This window comes from Corvus cornix, chromosome 7, assembly GCF_000738735.6.
Source record: "Corvus cornix cornix isolate S_Up_H32 chromosome 7, ASM73873v5, whole genome shotgun sequence".
In the NCBI taxonomy this organism is placed as follows: domain Eukaryota; kingdom Metazoa; phylum Chordata; class Aves; order Passeriformes; family Corvidae; genus Corvus; species Corvus cornix.
Window position 1 is genome coordinate 27,737,646 of NC_046337.1, and position 17,243 is coordinate 27,754,888.

The 17,243-nt window shown below is 41.5% G+C and overlaps 1 protein-coding gene across 4 annotated transcripts in view; it reads right to left on the reverse strand.

The window, feature by feature from the left end:
• The window catches only part of SPATS2L (spermatogenesis associated serine rich 2 like), a 79,433-nt gene that overhangs the window by 48,619 nt on the left and 13,571 nt on the right, over nucleotides 1-17,243 (reverse strand). For 3 of the 4 annotated variants that reach the window (XM_039554632.1, XM_039554633.1, XM_010406578.4), the window contains one exon: nucleotides 12,885-12,957. The exons of the other annotated variant lie outside the window; for it this stretch is intronic. The gene's annotated coding sequence lies outside the window, so the exon portion shown is untranslated. The remainder of the gene's footprint in view (nucleotides 1-12,884; nucleotides 12,958-17,243) is intronic. 4 annotated transcript variants of the gene reach the window in all.

The following is a 17,243-nucleotide window of genomic DNA, read 5'->3' on the forward strand; positions in this document are numbered from 1 at the left end:
TAGGGAACTGCACATGAAGCCTGAGATTAACACAATTTTTCTGATGCAGTTTTAAGCTAATACTGTTGCACCAGAAAGACTGAAAAAGCTCCAAGAGTGCAATTCCAAAATTCAAGTATTTCAGAAAGGAATTATTTTGGTTTTCACTCAGATTTTATTTAAATAGAAGAAAAAATAATTAGGTCAAATAGGCAAATATCAGCATGCATATGATTGTTAGTGACAACAATTACTGCTCTTAGTTGTACACAAAGCCCTGCCACTGATGTTGAAACTACAAGAAATCCAAGATTCAGACATTTGTCTTCAGTATCTTGAGATTAGCAGTGGGTATGATTTTCTATTTGATGTAGTCTAGTGTCTAAAGATAAACATAATAATTAAAAAAATAAATGCATAAACATAACCAGAGTCAGGAGCACCTAAGCCATATTAACAAGTGTCCTCACAGCTGTCCTTTTAGCCTTTTTGTCACTAGAAATGAACACATCTAGCAAAATCAACATAAAATGTTATTAATACAGAACCAGTGGTTTCCAATACTGTTTAACATCTTTCTAATGACTGCGTGTAGAAATCTTCTATCCACACCATCATTTTGTATTTCCTGGTTTTCTGAAGTTTGAGATTAGCCACTTCGGACTAATTAAATACCCCAGGTAATTTTCATGACATCTGAGGCCTTTAAAATCCTTTCTTTTAAATGCCTGCCTAAACATATGTATGAGAGTGCACGTACATTCCAGAATATTCCCCATTTGCAGAGTCCAGTCCCACTTCCATCCCTGGTCACGCTTTTCTCAATCACAGAATGCAGCTGTTGCCTCTGCGTTCTTCCTCCTGCTCAGCTATTGCAGCCAGATTCTCTACTGGTCACCACACTCTGCCTGAAACCTATTGGCTGCAGATCTGGAAACAGGATGCAGGAAATAAAATGTCTCACTGATTCCACATGTAGCTCTGGATTCCTACAGAAAGGAGGCTTATGCTCCCCCATTGTTTATCACCTCCTCCTGAGGGTTTCTGAAATGCCTGACTACCCAGTCTGAGGAAGAAGTGGATGTCTCAGATCTATAGCCTTGAAGGCTGCTCACTTGGAAATGGGCAGTAAGGAGTAAAGGTTTGGAAAACGTGCAGTAGTGCATCAGGAACTCAGTTATGCTATTTAACACTATAAAGTCCATATCTGAAAGACCACAGACCTATCTGCTAAAAAGAAAAAAGGGACAGAGGTGAGAGTGGGATACGTGAGGAAGGACAGTCCGTAGCACCTGGGTCAGTGTGCTTCTGCCTTCTATCTTCCTCAGATTTCTGCCAAGGGCAGGAATGGCTCTAAGCAGGTACCACAGATACACCATCATGCCCAGTCAGTGTTGCAACAAAACGGTTAGGCACCAGTAAGCTCTGTACCTCATTCTGATAAAACCCATTGCTCTCTGACCTTGTTCTGCTCTCCTCTTCCTAAGCAGAGATGGTACCATGCATGTAACCCAGGGAGAGCCTGTGCTTCTCCCCTCTTGTCACCTGACTTGCTTCCCTCTCCCAGTTCAAGTGTGTGAGAAACCAGACCACTACATACGTGGGCTCCACAGGCATTTGTGTTTTCACAGAGATGTGGTGTGTGAGGAACACTCTAGCCCTTACCAAGATCAGATTAAGAGAGCGTCAAAAGAAAGCCACTTGGCTGGCATCTTCCCCAACTCCATTAATATTTCATCCAAACAGTTTACAAGTATTCAGTGATATAACGTATCTTTTGATACGGACATCACAAAAGACTCTGGCTGTATTTTCTATCACTGGTCCACAGACCACAACTCACCCTTGGCTACAAGCAAGGCTGCTTGCAAACCCTCTTCCTGTACAGTCTTTGAATGCTGGGTCTGTCCTATCGAAGCTAAGCTCTTCTTTGACACAAGTTTCAGTGTGGCTTCCCCAGAAGATTGGTGTCACTGCACGAGCTGGTGTTTGTTCATGGCAAGTGACTGACACCCTCAAACAGTGACACCAGTTACCACCTCAGAGACCTGGAGCTGCTACCTCTGTAGAATATAGCTCAGGCGGAGAAGAACCCAAAACAGTAGTTTATACTTAGGTCATTAACACCATCCTGCCTCTGAGCAATGGAGATCAATTTAAAAAGCACTAAAGAAAGGCCAGCTCTGCATTATTTACAGCAACATATTAGAATGAAGAATAGAGATACAGGAGGGGACACATGCAAGTCCGATGTAGAGCTATGTATCCATGTTTCAACAGACAGGTAACAGTAAAAAGTAAATACTCTGTAACTGCTGACATATATATGTGTGTGTACATATACAGGCAGGCACATACAAAGAATGAATAAAATGCTTTATGAAATAATCATACTTTTAAGTAAAATAAATTTGAAAAGAAACTAAGTACCATTAATTTAAAAAAAAATAGCATTCTAAACATTGAAAAACATCTCCAAAACACATGTGACTTCACATTTCTTAAACAAACCCTAGGAATTCAGATTTAAAAAAATGTCAAATTTCTGGAAGGGAGTCTTGTTGCACAGCAGCAAGACTGTGCAACTTTTTTTTCCATGCAAGGGTATTTTACAGGATAGAAGAGCTATTTCCTAGTGAACATTCAAGGGACTTAGGCACAACCTCTGAAAATTCCTACCATCCTCTTTCCATACTGATTAGTAGCCAAACGTTTATTTTCAAGCCAGATCCTTTCTAAAGTTGCACAGCTTGCCATGTGAAGCAGTGAATCAGTAATCTGAAGCCAACAGTTTCCCACCTAAACTATTGTACATATCATGTGTTTGAACTCCCTATCCAGTTGGTTTTGTCACCTGAATAACTATCAAATATAAGGCTAAAAGTCTATGAGTGGTCAAACACACATGTAGTTCTAAACTGAGGTGACAGCCCTTCCTATTGCTCTTCTTTTTGACCCATCCAATTTATACCACCCACTTAAGAAGGGAACACTCGGCTACACCACTGACTCTTCTCCACATTAAGAAGCTATAGTGAACTACAAAAATATCAAAAAGCTGAAATAGGAAAAGTCTCCCAACAATTTTTCATTTCAGAGTAGGAAATTATCAATTCATTAAAATCAGAACTTCAGAAAAAATGAGGAGTCATTTTCTATAAATGTTTATATAAAGAAAATGAAACAGCTCAAATGGAAGAGACAGAACTCATCCCAGCAGCCTAGTGACAAGGGACCATCTCCATCCTACAGACACTGAAGATCTAGTGCCTGTTCCAAATCTGCCTCCTGTTACACTAGAAGAGTACTTTAATCCCTAGGCCATTCTTAAAAGAAGGTTTTCTCTGAAGAGTTTTTTTATTTCCCTCAAACACACCTGTATTAGCCTCCTAGAACCAGGTAAGAGCCAGCAAAGGCATATCCCCCACTCCAGAGCTCCAAAGGTAGGAAACCCAGAAGCACTCCATCATTACCACAACTGCCAGTGGCTGCCCACGATAAAGTATCCATTTGCTGCCTTCTGATGCTCTCCACTTCAGACACTACATCCAGGGGCTCTATATCCTCCCCACTCAGCAGGAGAATCTTGCTGGAAGCCTACAGCCTGCTCTGCTGGCTGGCATCCTAGACAAACATCTGCAGAGCATCACTGTGATTCAGCATAACCTGAATTCCTGGTTTTACTACGTATATCACACTACTAGAGCTGAGGCCAATTGACAATAGATGGATTCAGCTACATGGTCAGCAAAATGGTTCTCTCTAACAGGCAGGAGAGAGGGATGGGGGGTTCTGGAAAGAAAAATTCAGACTGAGAAAACTCGCTTTCAACAGTTAAGACTTGCCAAAATAAACATTACCCTCTTGCTCTTCCTCAAGTGCCTCAAAATACCTTACCAGGCATACTGATAAAGAAGAGTCAAATAGCAAAATACAATCTACTCAAATTCTACATCTGCATGGCCCTCCTGCAAAACAACAACAAAAAAGGTTAACTTTCAGTTTTTACAAATGAGGTATTATCTTCCAAGTTGTGGTTGCCAGGGACTTGAGCTATTAAGCCATTTATGCTGGCTCCTATTTCAGCTCAGAACAGAATGCCAAGAGACAGCGTCGCTCCATTTGCTTCTGCGGTTGCCCAAATGTGGACTGCTACAAGAGCACAGCATGGGAATGCTGACAGGGAAGGATGTAAAGTGGGAGCATAACTTGCCTCAATCACAGTGGTTTCTCTCAACAGTAAGAGCAGAAGTACAAAAGTGAATATCAGAAGTGTTCAAATTCACACTCGTTTTGGACATCAAGAAATAAATTATCACAAGGAATCAAACTTCTACCAGCAGACTGGTACAGTATAGTAAGTTCTCAATCTTGGAATAAACCTCAAGTTCAAAGATGGTCCTGGAGCTATTCTGATTTCAGCCTTCTTTCTATGAAGTATTTGAAGTTCACATCACCTTTCCTTCTTGCTCAGGCATCTCTGAAGAGCCAGTTTACTATTGCTAGATGTGCAAGGCTGATTCTCAGCAAATATAATCCTTTGAATTCAAAGAGCTACATGGACTTTAACCAGCTGCTTGCTGGTCCCACAGGAGCCCCCCCAGCTGCAGACAGAGAAGTCATCAGAGCTGCCCTGACCAAGCACACATGGAAGCACCACAGTCATGATGAGTTGGCAAGTTTACAAGGAGTTTGGGGAAAGGAAGCACTTTACCAGAGCTCTGAAAGAGCTCCCTGAATAAAGGGCTTCTGATGAGAACTGATAAAGCCAGGTGCTCAACTGGAGGCAAAACAGACCTGAAGCAGCCTTAGTGTGGCAAGACCTCAGGTAAGTAACATACATTCAAAGTATAGGTAAGCATACTTTATTAGTCAGTGAGGTTATGTATATGCTTGAAGGTAAACACCTGATTTAAATGTGCCAAAGCAGTCTGAACCTTGCAAACCCAAACACTGAAATTAAGTGCAGCCTTTCATTTTCCATAACTAAGTCACCTCATATAGGTCCTTTGAAGAAGATGCAAATTTTTCCTTGAACAGTATTTTAAATTATTATATATTATCTACATATGTACACACACAAAATGTATGTACATAAAAGCTCTAAAAAATATTGACAAGTTTCTCTAGTAAAATGACCTGATGTATATCCACAATGAACAGACACAGGCCCAGCAGTATTCCCACATTAACAGTACCTGTACAGTCACACACTACACTGGAAACACCACCACTGACATTTTGGTATTCTCAGAGTTACAACAAATGCTAGTCCTCCTCTCCTCCCCCACCTTCCTACTGCCAAGGAAAACGCTGATTTTCTGATGTTAACAAAAGGTATTCCTGGAAACAACAACAAAAGCACACAAATAAGTTAACCCATAATTACTTATTGTTCATACAGTCCTTCAACCTAATTGCTATTACACATGAATAAGTTGCTATTAGAGCATTTACTGGACTTTGAACTGCACTTTTTAGAGGAAAAACTCAAAAGAAACCCATTATTTTTTTCATCTGAAACCCACACTACCCATCTACATCAAAATTAGTCGTAAAGTACAGTCAGTCAATGCAGACTCTGTACTGCCAAAAGTATGCAAAGCCAGCTTAACTAGTCCCCCCTTTCACACCCTCCCCAATAGTGAAGAGACAATCTCAAAAAAACTTCTCTGCTTCTGAAGGTCAATAGCATATGAAGTGTTGCTGACATGCATGAACTGAGGTTCCCGTTTAGTCAGATATATTAAGGTTTTGGATTTTTTTTTAAATTTAAGATTTCTTAACTTGTCAAGGGCAATACCAAGATAAAGCTGTTTGACTAGCTATGACATATGGATAACAAATGGAGTAATTTTAACAACAGAATGAAAAGAAGATAGTTTATTTGTTGAGGAACATTTTCAAGAAAATAAAAGTATGTCTTATTTTAAAGTACTCTCAAAGACAGGTAAGCTCAGTTACACTGTATAGCACAGACATATATTCTAGAGCATCTTTCAGCTCATCTGTTTGTGCCCATTCACTGGAAGTGATCTATCTTTGGCATGCCAGAATCCATGAAATGATAATAAAATCTGTGGACAAACCTTCACTTTGCATCTGTCCAGAATTTCTGAAGACGAGTATTTAACACAGCTTTGGAGGATAAGGTAACATACTCTTTGCTTCACAGAATTCAAAAGCATCAAATTAAGCTCTAACTTGTAGTTACCTAGGTTACTACTTACCACTGCAGGCCCTACCAGCTGAAACCCTCAGTGTTCTAAAGGATGCCAAACCCACTTTTCTTGGGCAAACATGGATACCAGCACGTTTCAGATGCTGTATTGGGTTTGTGTGGCAATGTTTTGATAGTGGAGGGGCTACAGGTGTGACTTCTGTGAAAACTGCCAGAAGTTTCCTTCATGTCTGATAGAGTCAATGCCAGTCAGCTTCAAGACAGATCTGCCACTGGCCAAGGTTAATCCCATCAGCAACCATGGTAGTGCCTCTGGAAAAACACAGTTGGGGGGGTGGGGGAGGGGAAAGCTGTGCAGCAGCAATTGCAGCTAGAGAGAGAAGTAAGAATATGTGAGAGGAACAGCTCTGCAGACACCAAGGTCAGTAGAGAAGGAGGGGCAGGTGTTCCACACACCAGAGCTGAGATTCCCCTGCAGCCCATGGGCAGCCCATGGTGAGGCAGCTGTGCCCCTGCAGCCCATGGAGGACCACAGGGATGCAGAGATCCACCTACAGCCCATGGAGGACACCACACGGGAGCAGGTGGATGCCTGAAGAGGCTGTATCCCTGTGGGAAGCCCACAATGGAACAAGCTCCTGGCAGTAACCTCCGGACCCATGGAAAGAGGAGCCCATGCTAGAGCAAGTTTGTTGGTAGAACCTGTGATGCCATGAGGGGGTCACGCTGGAGCAGGCTGTGCCTGAAGGACTGCAGCTCATGGGAAGGGACCCATGCTGGTGCAGTACAGGGATCCCTACTGGTGCATTTTGAGAAGAACTATAGCCCATGGGGAGGACGCGGGTTGGAGAACTTCACGGAGGGCTGTGTCCCATGGCGGGAACCCCACAGCGGAGCTGGGGAAGAGTGTGAGGAGTCCTTCCTCTGAGGAAGAAGGATCAGCAGAGGCAACTGACCATGACCCTCATTCCCCATCTACCAGCACTGCTCTGGAGAGGAATTAGAGAACTTGGGAATAAAGTTAAGCCTGAGAAGAAGGGAGGACTGGGGGGAAGGCGTTTTAAAATCTAGGGGTTTTTTTCTCATTATCTTACTCTTATTGACTGGTAATAAATTAAGCTAATTTCTCCAAGTCTAGTCTGTTTAGCCGTGATGGTAACAGCTGAATGACTGTCCCTGTCCTTTTCTTGACCCACGAGCCTCTTGTTATGTTTTCTCTCTCCTACCCAGCTGAGGAGAGGAGGGACAGAGCAGCTTTGGTGGGCACCTGGCATCCAGCCAGGGTCAATCCACCATAAGCACACAAAAAAGCATGTTTTGTATGTGAACCTCAAAATTGCCTTAACTGCCATGTTCCTCTTCTCACTGCTGTTAATTAGCAGCATTACAACAGCACTGACAAGCTCTTACGTATTTCCTGTGGGCACTATCAAAAAACCAGTGCTGGTTAACAGAGTTACCACACTAGGCAAGTCAAAGTCTCAGCAAGTCCAGCTCCCTGTATCTCAACTTCCTCTAACCATCCTGCCAGCAGTAAGAACTGCCAGACAATAAACTGAGCTAGCTAGGAATTTCCCAATCAAATGGGTTTTGTTGGGGTTGGATGAAGCTACTTCAGCATAACCAAAACATTTCTCAAACACCAGCTAAGCAAGGGCTCCCCAAAAGCTAACTGAATTCCCTATTAGCCAGTTATCCTTCCCCAGAAAGCCCAAATCACAGCAAAACTTGGGATAAGCAAAGTTCAGCTTAACAAAGCAGGAAGTTACTGTAGCTTGTGCAGACACGGAAGAGCTGACCACAGCATTCATTATCAAGTAAAGCCCTGTATCAGTTATGCCTCATTATTCTAGAGCCTTACCAAGTAAAGGCAAAGGTGACTCCTGAACAGCTAGTCTTTTTCAAAGTGTATGACTGCATTTTCATGAAGCCATGCACAGAGTTATCATCTTCATTCATAATGAGCAGTTCTGGCAGTCACACAGATTTCTTACTGCAGAGAAAAGCACAGTCTGAGCTGCCACAAATTCACGTCTCCAATTTAGCCACACACCAAAACAAGCAGGGCTGGCTCTGCAGGCAGCAGACGTGAGCTGTGACGGGATTCTGTGGTTAACAGAGCTCTGTCCCTGGTATCCACAGAACCAAGGACCTTGGCTGAAGAGAGCTGGATTTATAGTTGCTCATAATTTGGACTCTCCAATAACGGAGAAAAAAAGAAGACCCATGTATGAGAAGCAATTTACACAGGACGAGATTCAGCTCCACTGGCTGTCTTCCTCAAACATGCAATTTGGTTCCCAATGATATTGACACAGGTAGAGTTGTTCCAAGACCTTAACTTCAGCTATCATTATTTTTCCAGGGGTTCTGCTCATTAACTGAGATCGGACAGTCTAGCTACTTTGCTCACCATCAGAGCACAGCAAACAGGGCTTTTTAAACTGCCTGAACTGTGCAGTTGGAGGAAAAATACAAGAACTCTTTCACACTTTATCCCCATATACACCCTGCTTTTATTTTAGGCAGGGCACAAATTACCGCCTTGATCCTCCCTTCTAGCAGAATACACACTCCATCCTAGTGGCCTCAGAGAACATTTGTTCCTTCGCTGCTGAAAACAAAGATATTCATAGTTCTTCCAACCTCCTCTAACTGCCTGCTCCATAGAGGGAACAAAAAAAATTGAAGTTGTCACTGGCAAAGAAAAACTACCTGCTCTAATCATGAACCTTTAGAGCTGAACCATTTCAGAACATACTAGAGGGGGCAATTCTGCTCTGTGGGCTGCCTTTTTATGAATATGTTCACTTTTCCCCATGATACAAGGAACGTTTCATTCAAGTCAGTGCTTCAGTGTTAAAAAGTCATGAGAAATTTCCCAGAACTTCTTATGAAGACACCGAAGTCTCAGTTTCACTGCGCTTACTGCATGATCAACCAAATCCCATAATGTCATCTCTCTCCTGGAATGACAGCATTGACTGACAAACCCAGTAAGAGGTTTGGAGGTGGCCGCTTTGAACTCTTAAATTCAGACCAGTCACACTACTACACATCCACCAAAGCCTTTGTGATGCTTTTCACTACCAGGAACAAATGCTTATCTCTCCTCATACTGACAAGTGGAATAAAGAAGAGCCACCAATAATAGAGAAGGCCGAATACCCTAAAAATAAAGAATCAATTCAAGAACTCAAGAATCTCCTTTAATCTCAATTATTCTCTCTAAAAAAATCTGTGAAAGCTCAACTTGCTTTCAGTTTGACTTTGATATTGATCAAAGTAATCAGTGAGCTCTAATCAGAATTATCTGAACTCTTTGCATCACACAGCTGCCAGTTACTTTTCACTGACAGCAGCATACATAATCAAAAATAAGGTGTTGCAGGGAAGCATAGGGCCATTTACTGATTTTTTTTTTCAGAAGTGCACTTTCATTCCTAATTCAAATCTTTTATTTTTTACTTTTTCCATTTCTTAGGATAACCCCATAATTCTAATTCTTAATGTTTCAATTTTGAAAGCATTTTATCTGTCCAGTCTCACGATAAATAAGACTCACAGAGCTGATTATTTTAAGGCACAAAATTACATACTTATACAGACAGTAACAAGATGCACCTATAGGCAGTTAGAGAATTACCCATTTCTGACATAGGTCACATGTTCACACTGGGTAAAATTTCTCCAGAATTGTTCTTGCAGGACAGAACTTGAATATGCAGCCCCTATTCAGACAAGCACTTAAGTGCTACTGAATTCCCTGAAACAAATTTTTTGAGACTCTTCTCAGAGAAAAACGAACTTCAGCAAATTCTTAGTCTTTTTGAACTGTTTCAAAGTGTGCAGGATTCTAATAAAAATTTCACATTTGCACATACAAGAAAACATTTTTCATCATGAATACTCTGTTCTTAAGATCTTACAACAGGATTTTGTTCTTCTTTTTACAGTACTACATTAAAAAGTAAGTAAAAAAAGGTAGTAGGATTTGGGGTTGTGGTGGGTCTGACTGGGATGGAGTTAACTTCTTTCACAGCAGCCCACAGGGTGCTGTGCTTCGGATCTGTGGCTACAACAGCACTGACAACACACCAGTGTTTTGGCTATTGCTGAGCTGTGCTTGCACAGTGTCAAGGCCACCTCTGTTTCCCACTACACCCCCACAGCCCTGCTGAAGGTGGACAAGAGGCTGGGACGGGACACAGCTGGGACAGCTGACTCAGAGTGACCAAAGGGATATTTCATGTGATGTGTCCTCAAGTTCAGAAATAAAAACTGGGATAGAGGAACAAAAGGATTTTTTTTGTTTTCAAGCAAGTTTTTTGGCTGTTGTTTGGAGACTGGCTGGGCATCAGTCTGCCATGACCTAGTGCGCTGTCTCCCTTGTTTTGCACCCCTTGAATCCATTTTTTCCTTCTTCACTTACTGTTTTTCATCTCAACTCAACATTGTCTCGATTTTGTTCTTCCTATTTTCCTCCTCCTGCTATTTTCCTCCTCCTGCTCACTGTGGAGAGCTACTGCAGCAAGTGAGTTAGGAGCTGTATGGGTGCTTGGCAGCTGCCCAGGGTGAACCCACCAGAGCAAGTCAAATTGAAAACCCATCCCAGATTGGTGTACTCTCTTCTCAGATTCTGATCTAGAACTTGCTCCAGTATTCAGTGTCTACAAAACTATTTCCCTAGATACTTGTAGGGTACTTGAACTCCAAATATCTGAGCTGAGTATAATCCTCAGCCCAGCTCTACAGTCTGGGGAAGCATTTGTTATTCCCATTCTGCTCAGGAGTAATGAGGTGGAGAGAGACTACAGGAAAAGATTTTCAGAGTTGTTTAAAAATTTTGGCCTCATTTGCAGAAAGAACATTTACACACCAACCATCTTTTAATAGCAACCTGAAGGCTTCTCAGAGCTGAAAAACAATCCCTTTGCAAGTCTGAGGACTTTACTGACCTCCCCTACTACTGTCCCTCCAAGTACAGGATCCACAAATAAGGACCTTCACTAACAAGCCAGCAAGTTTCCTTATTCTCAGGGCCACAAGGCATCATTCTAGATGTGAAAGATCAAGTGCAGCTGAAAAACTACCATCTCTCACTGAAATTACTGCTTCTGAGAAATCCCTGTGCTGTAACACTGCTGACAAGGTGTGGAGATACTTCCAAGATATCTCGCTCTCTAGGCAGCCCATCTGTTTCTGACAGCTCAACTTCTGGTCAGCAACTGACCCGATGAGTCACTCTGGTTGTACTGTACAGAGCTCAGAGCCAGACAAGCAATATTTCATCATGTACTTGGCCACACTTGCAATCAGCAGATGCGTAAGAACCACTTTGGGCACGTATACTTTTCTTCTTTCCTTTGAGGAAGTCACACAGCTCACCACTACCGAGTTTAGCATGCTGAATTATTAACTACCAGATTGATTCTATTCAGCCACTCCCTGTGATCTTTCCACTACCAAAAGCTTTGGAAGTTTGCCAAGTAGCAATTCTGTGTAAAAAGTCTGAAGCAAAAAGGAAATCCTTAAGAAACAGCATAACTGCCTCCACCGAAGAAAGGGGTGCATGAAGTGAATAATGTGCAAATGAAATGAGTTCTCCTTCAGTCTATTTATTATAATGCCTGAGCATTTCAGAAACTTCAATACATAAATACATTTACCATCCTGACACCCATGCTTAAGTGCAGGAGTATTGTTATCTCATTTTACAGATTTAAAATTGAGGAATTACATGATTCAGTGATGATTTCTCAGGAAGCCATTCGTAGGGGACACAATCCAGGTGTCCTAATCTGCAAGGAAAATGGAGAACCTTACAGACATTTGAAAAAAATGGTCACCTCCATTAGAATTACATAGAAGGATGAGGTCATTAGCCCACTTATTAGATTCAGGCTTGGAACAGGCTTAGCTTATGTTTTTTAACATGCTGGACACAGAGAAACTGCCTCTGGACAAAATGGCAAAAGGAATTACTTGATATGTCCAAACAAGTATTTTCTTCAAAACAAGTGAGAAAAAACATGGGGTTTAGATCACCTCTAAAATTAGGCAATTGCAGAGACCCCATTTCTCAGTTTTGTAGTCTATATGTGCATCTAATTTTTTTTTTAATTACTACAAAGCTACCCTTTCCCACTACCCTCTGAACATCACTTTGGACTATACTTAGTGTGATATGACTTCAGAATACCAGTTCAGCAGAAGTTTCAGTTGCAAACCATGCTACACCTTCACAAACAATTACAAATTGTAGTTCAGTTGTGGTTCAAACAGTTCCAAAGATGAGGAGATGGTGAGGAGAAGCAGTAGGACCATATAGCATAAGCTGGTCAACTTGCTGACACAGAAAAAAAGAAGACAAAGGAGAGAAATTTATCTGGAGTGGTGAATCATAGACTCTGGAGACAAAATTTACCCCTCCCTGGGAGTGTTCAGGGCCACGCTGGGTGGTGCTCTCAGCAATCTGGTCTAGTGGAAGGTGTCCCTGGCCATGGCAGGGGGTTTGGAACAAGATGATCTTTAAGGTCCCTTCCAACCCAAGACACTCCATGATTTCCATATGATTCAGCTTCCAAGATGTTCAAATAGACTGCACTGCTCTGGTGAAAGCAGCCCCCAAAGTTCCTGGCTTCTTGTTCCTGCACTGATAGACCTGTAAGTAAAGAACCTTCCTATCTGAATGATCAGCAAAGAGAGATAAAAGGTATCTTACCACTGAGAATGACTCCAGTTTCTGTTCCTATTTTTCTATCTTCTCCAGTAGACGGTATCTCCTGCAAAAATAGCTGGAAGTTTAACAAAAAAAAAAAAAAGAAGTACTTAGTTAATTTACTCTTGATTTACTCTACTGTCTTCTCACAAGAGACTTTTGTGAAATAAACATCCCTCATTCCTTTACTGCTGTGGTCAACACGTGGGGGTGCCCTTACCTGTTTTTACATGGCCTATCTTCTAAGGGCCTATCTTCACTGCCATGAAAGCTTAGGCAATCACCTGAGCCTTGCTGTTAGTCCCATTCCTGACCACACACACAATTCTCCCCTAAGACAAACGCATTTTTAAAGCACGTTATGCTCAAACTAGTCAGCACATGGGATGTGCAGAAAGATAAACGTAAGCAATGAAAACTATTTTATCATTAATGCAAGAGGACCGTAGGCACAAGTTACAGGAACTTAGCAGTTACTAATCAAACCCTTCTGAGCAGCACCAGTGCAGTTTCACTGTGGTCATTCTCCAGAAACAACATTATCATCTCAAGAATACTAACTCAGATGAGACAAAGGGAAACCCAAAGAGTGACACCAGCACTTTGTTCACAATACAAGGCCTTTGCTGATTTGCATATAAATTTCAGAGGAATTGTCCTCAAAGTTAAAGACACACAACCACATGGAAAACTGAGTGCCTGTTTACATCCATACACGGATGAATGGAAACTGATCTCCCAATTTCATTAGTGCAGGGAAGTAAAGTTTTGTATTCTCTCATGCAGCTGTGAAGAGAAGGCAGTCATGGTCTATGGTTTACCATGCATGCCAGATAGAAATTATTCCTCTTTGGCTGCTATTAAGAGTTGCACACTGGTCCTTGTTTGCTTTGGAATAAGATCTGTTCAGCAGTCCCTTGGCTAACCTTAAAAGCATATTGTGACATTTCTGAAGATCCTGACTGCTGAAATCAGCCTCTACTAAGCCACTATGACTGGATTGTCTTTACAGACTAATTTTTCCTTCTGTACTACAAAATACTCACTCTTTGTACTAGACTAGAAATGTGTCACTGCTGTCCTATTTTATCATTATTGAAACTACGTATTTTGCCAAGGCCAAAACTAATTTTAGACTGCAAATGTCCTGTCAGCATCACAGGTTTTATTTTAAAGCAAGGCAGAAAGCTCTTAATTGCTTCTGCATCCGAAACAGCCAGATGTTCCCTGAAGCACTTCACCTGGCAAAGGCTCCCACAACAAAGACTCTCACAGCTTATGTCCCAAAGTCCATTACAATCTAAACGCACATTTCTGCATGGCTTGCTGAGTCACAGTTATGCTCAAAATCAAAGGAATGAATAGAGCAATTTAAAATGTGATGCTTCGATGAAGAAATACAAGTAATCACACATGTCAGTGTTAAAGAGCATTTCTGGGTGTTGGAATCTACACAACAGGCACAGATCCATGAGATGAATAGAGGGGCTGGAAACCTGGTGAGGGAAGCATATCCAATTCCTTGCCTTTGGGCAGAATCCCTAACCAAGCACTGAGGAAGGGGCCTATGCTATGGCCCTACCAGCAGTTTGTTCTTTGGTGCAAGCAAGAGCAAGATTTGGCTATTTCCTTCAAAGGGACACAAGGAAGGGCTGAGAACTTGTCCCTTTTGTCCAGTGAGCACCTGAATTAAACTGAGAAAGACAGCAACATTCCTAATAGCTACTGCATTTCTTATGCCAACATACAGACATTTAACCCCTTCCAGTACCACCTGTAGTCTGCAGGCAGTATTTTTAGGATTTAAACACAGAAAATCAGATAATGACATTATTGCACTGAGGCACCCTATTGCACTGAGGCACCCTAGTGATTCCACTTTTTTCCTGCATAACACACCACCTGCTAAACCCCAGTTCCGATCTTTTTCAAACCCAAGCTGTAGAGGAGAATCCTCTCCAACTTCACTGGAAAACTAAAACTCAAAAAAGCCAAATGGGAAGAGCTTTACAACTTAAAAAATATTTTTTTCCTCCTGCTTAAAAGTGAGTTCTTTTGACAATTTTTGTCCTTTTGAACTTCACAAGATTTTAAGAAGAAAGTGACAGATAATGTCAGAATCCCATTTCTTGATGTGGTCAAGAAATATGGTCACTGGTATGAAATTATTCAAGCTAGAATTATAATTATTGCCCCTTAAGAGCTATTATTAAAAACTATTTTAAAAGACAAAGGAACACAAGCAAAAAATTGAACTCCAAAGTTCTTATTTTGCATCATCATAAAGTAACAAAGCAGACAGCCAAGACAACTGTACACTACATGCAAAATTATACCTCCCCATTTTATTGGGTGATGTAAAGATTTGTTCTTTCCAAGCAATATCACATCTATCAAATTTGACCAAATAAGATGTATTACTTTGAAAAATATTAATTAATTCTGTGGGACATCTTTCCATAGCTTGATCACCTTCCTAAATCACCACTTTGTCTTTACTCAATGGTCCATGACATGTTATCAAACAGTATGCAGGGAAAAATGACTCAAGGGCAGAGAAGGGAAATGGAGAGTAAAGGCACAACAGTTAAAAGGAAACTTATTTCACCTATGTATCACCACAGAAAATACTGTTGCTTAACATCTGTAAGTGTTCAAGGTAATTTCCCATTATAATGAAAGGTCAATTCTTGAAGTGATTTTTATTCTCAAACAACAAAAAGACCCCAAAATAGGAAGGCATGCTGTCACTCTGCAGGCCATAGAATACAGACTGTAAAACAGCGGTCCATATTCCTCTGTGGCAGATCCATGGCTGATGAAGGCCATGTGCACGGAGATGGCATGATACCCCCCCACAGAACCTTCAACACATTGTCCTCCACTGCAGAGTATGAAGAGGGGGAAAAGCAGAGCTTCAGATATCACATCACCAAACACATTTACCAGAGCTCAGTGACAAACAACTGCACCAAAACCAACATAAGCCAAAACACCTGCCAGGAATCAGTGCTCATCACAGCCCTACAGCCCGGCAGAACATACAAATAAACCAAGCATTTAAAAGCCTTCCCATCTTGAGCTGTGACTTTTTCAACAGTTCCCTAATCCTAGTATTAATGTGATATGTGACAATACAAGAACCAGAAACGAAGTTTAAATCTAGATCAGAACAGCTATTCATTGTGACATGGCCCTTAATGAACCTAAAGGGCAGAATCAAAGCATAACATGTGCTATGGAACACTCTACACTGGAGTCCTCATCCTATAGGAATCTTCTTTACTCTTCAGAAGAGTAAAACAAGCCCTTTAACCCTCTTCTTCTGACATCTAACCCTGACCCCAAACTTAACCTAGGATTTCACAACACACCCATCACAGAAGAGCTCAAAAACTAGAACACTGCACTCTGCTAATTCCACTGTAGACCCATGAGCCTTCTAGACCCTAACAGTAAACATAACCTGCAATCCCTTCATTCCCAAGTAAATAGCCTATACAGATAGGATTTGCACACTTGTGCAAAACACGGTGCTAAATATATCCATACAGTGCATAGTGACTACAGTAGCACTGAAATTAACTGGAAGTTGTCAGAGTCTGCTAAGACTAGTTTGTTTGGCTTCTGCTTTGGGTTGGTTTTTTTACTTACTTCCAAAAAATATTAAAAGCTAAGTTTATAGGTGGAATCAGAGGCGTGCTGAGCCAGGATGAACACTGATAACACAAGAAAACATTGGACTACAGATAGCCAGCTTTCATTCCAGGATATTTCTCTGGTAAGGCCACTGATAGAACATCTAGGTGAGAGGAAAGTCAGCAGAAGGCAGGGAATCTTCTGAATGTTTATATGAATGACTGCAAAGGCTATTTGGAGTCTGCTGGTACATACACAAAAAGTGAGATTTTGTTGATTATTATGACACTTGGATTTTTTTTGGCCCTTTTCTGGGTTTCGATTTTGGCCTAGCTAGTCAGTCATGTTTCCCTAATTGCCAATGCAGCTGTTTAGCACACAGAAAGCAAATCTCACTTTGACAGTCAGACCTTATGACATCTATCTCAACCATACGCCCCACACAGACTGTAAGCTCTGATGTAGTCAAAGCAAGTAAGGGTTTCTCCTTGTCTGTCACTGCTACACTTCAACAGTGGTAAGATCCTGTCAGTATCAGCCAATTTGTAACAACTTCCAAAGCTGAACTCTGCTTGCCTTTAACTCACGATGCTCCATTTTGTGCACTGCAGTTTCTAACTCTGGCCAGGGCATGCAGTGCTAAGCACACTCAGCAGGATCCAGCTTTCAGAGGACAGTTCATACAGACATTTACAACGTGCATTTCTTATTGCAACAGAAGAT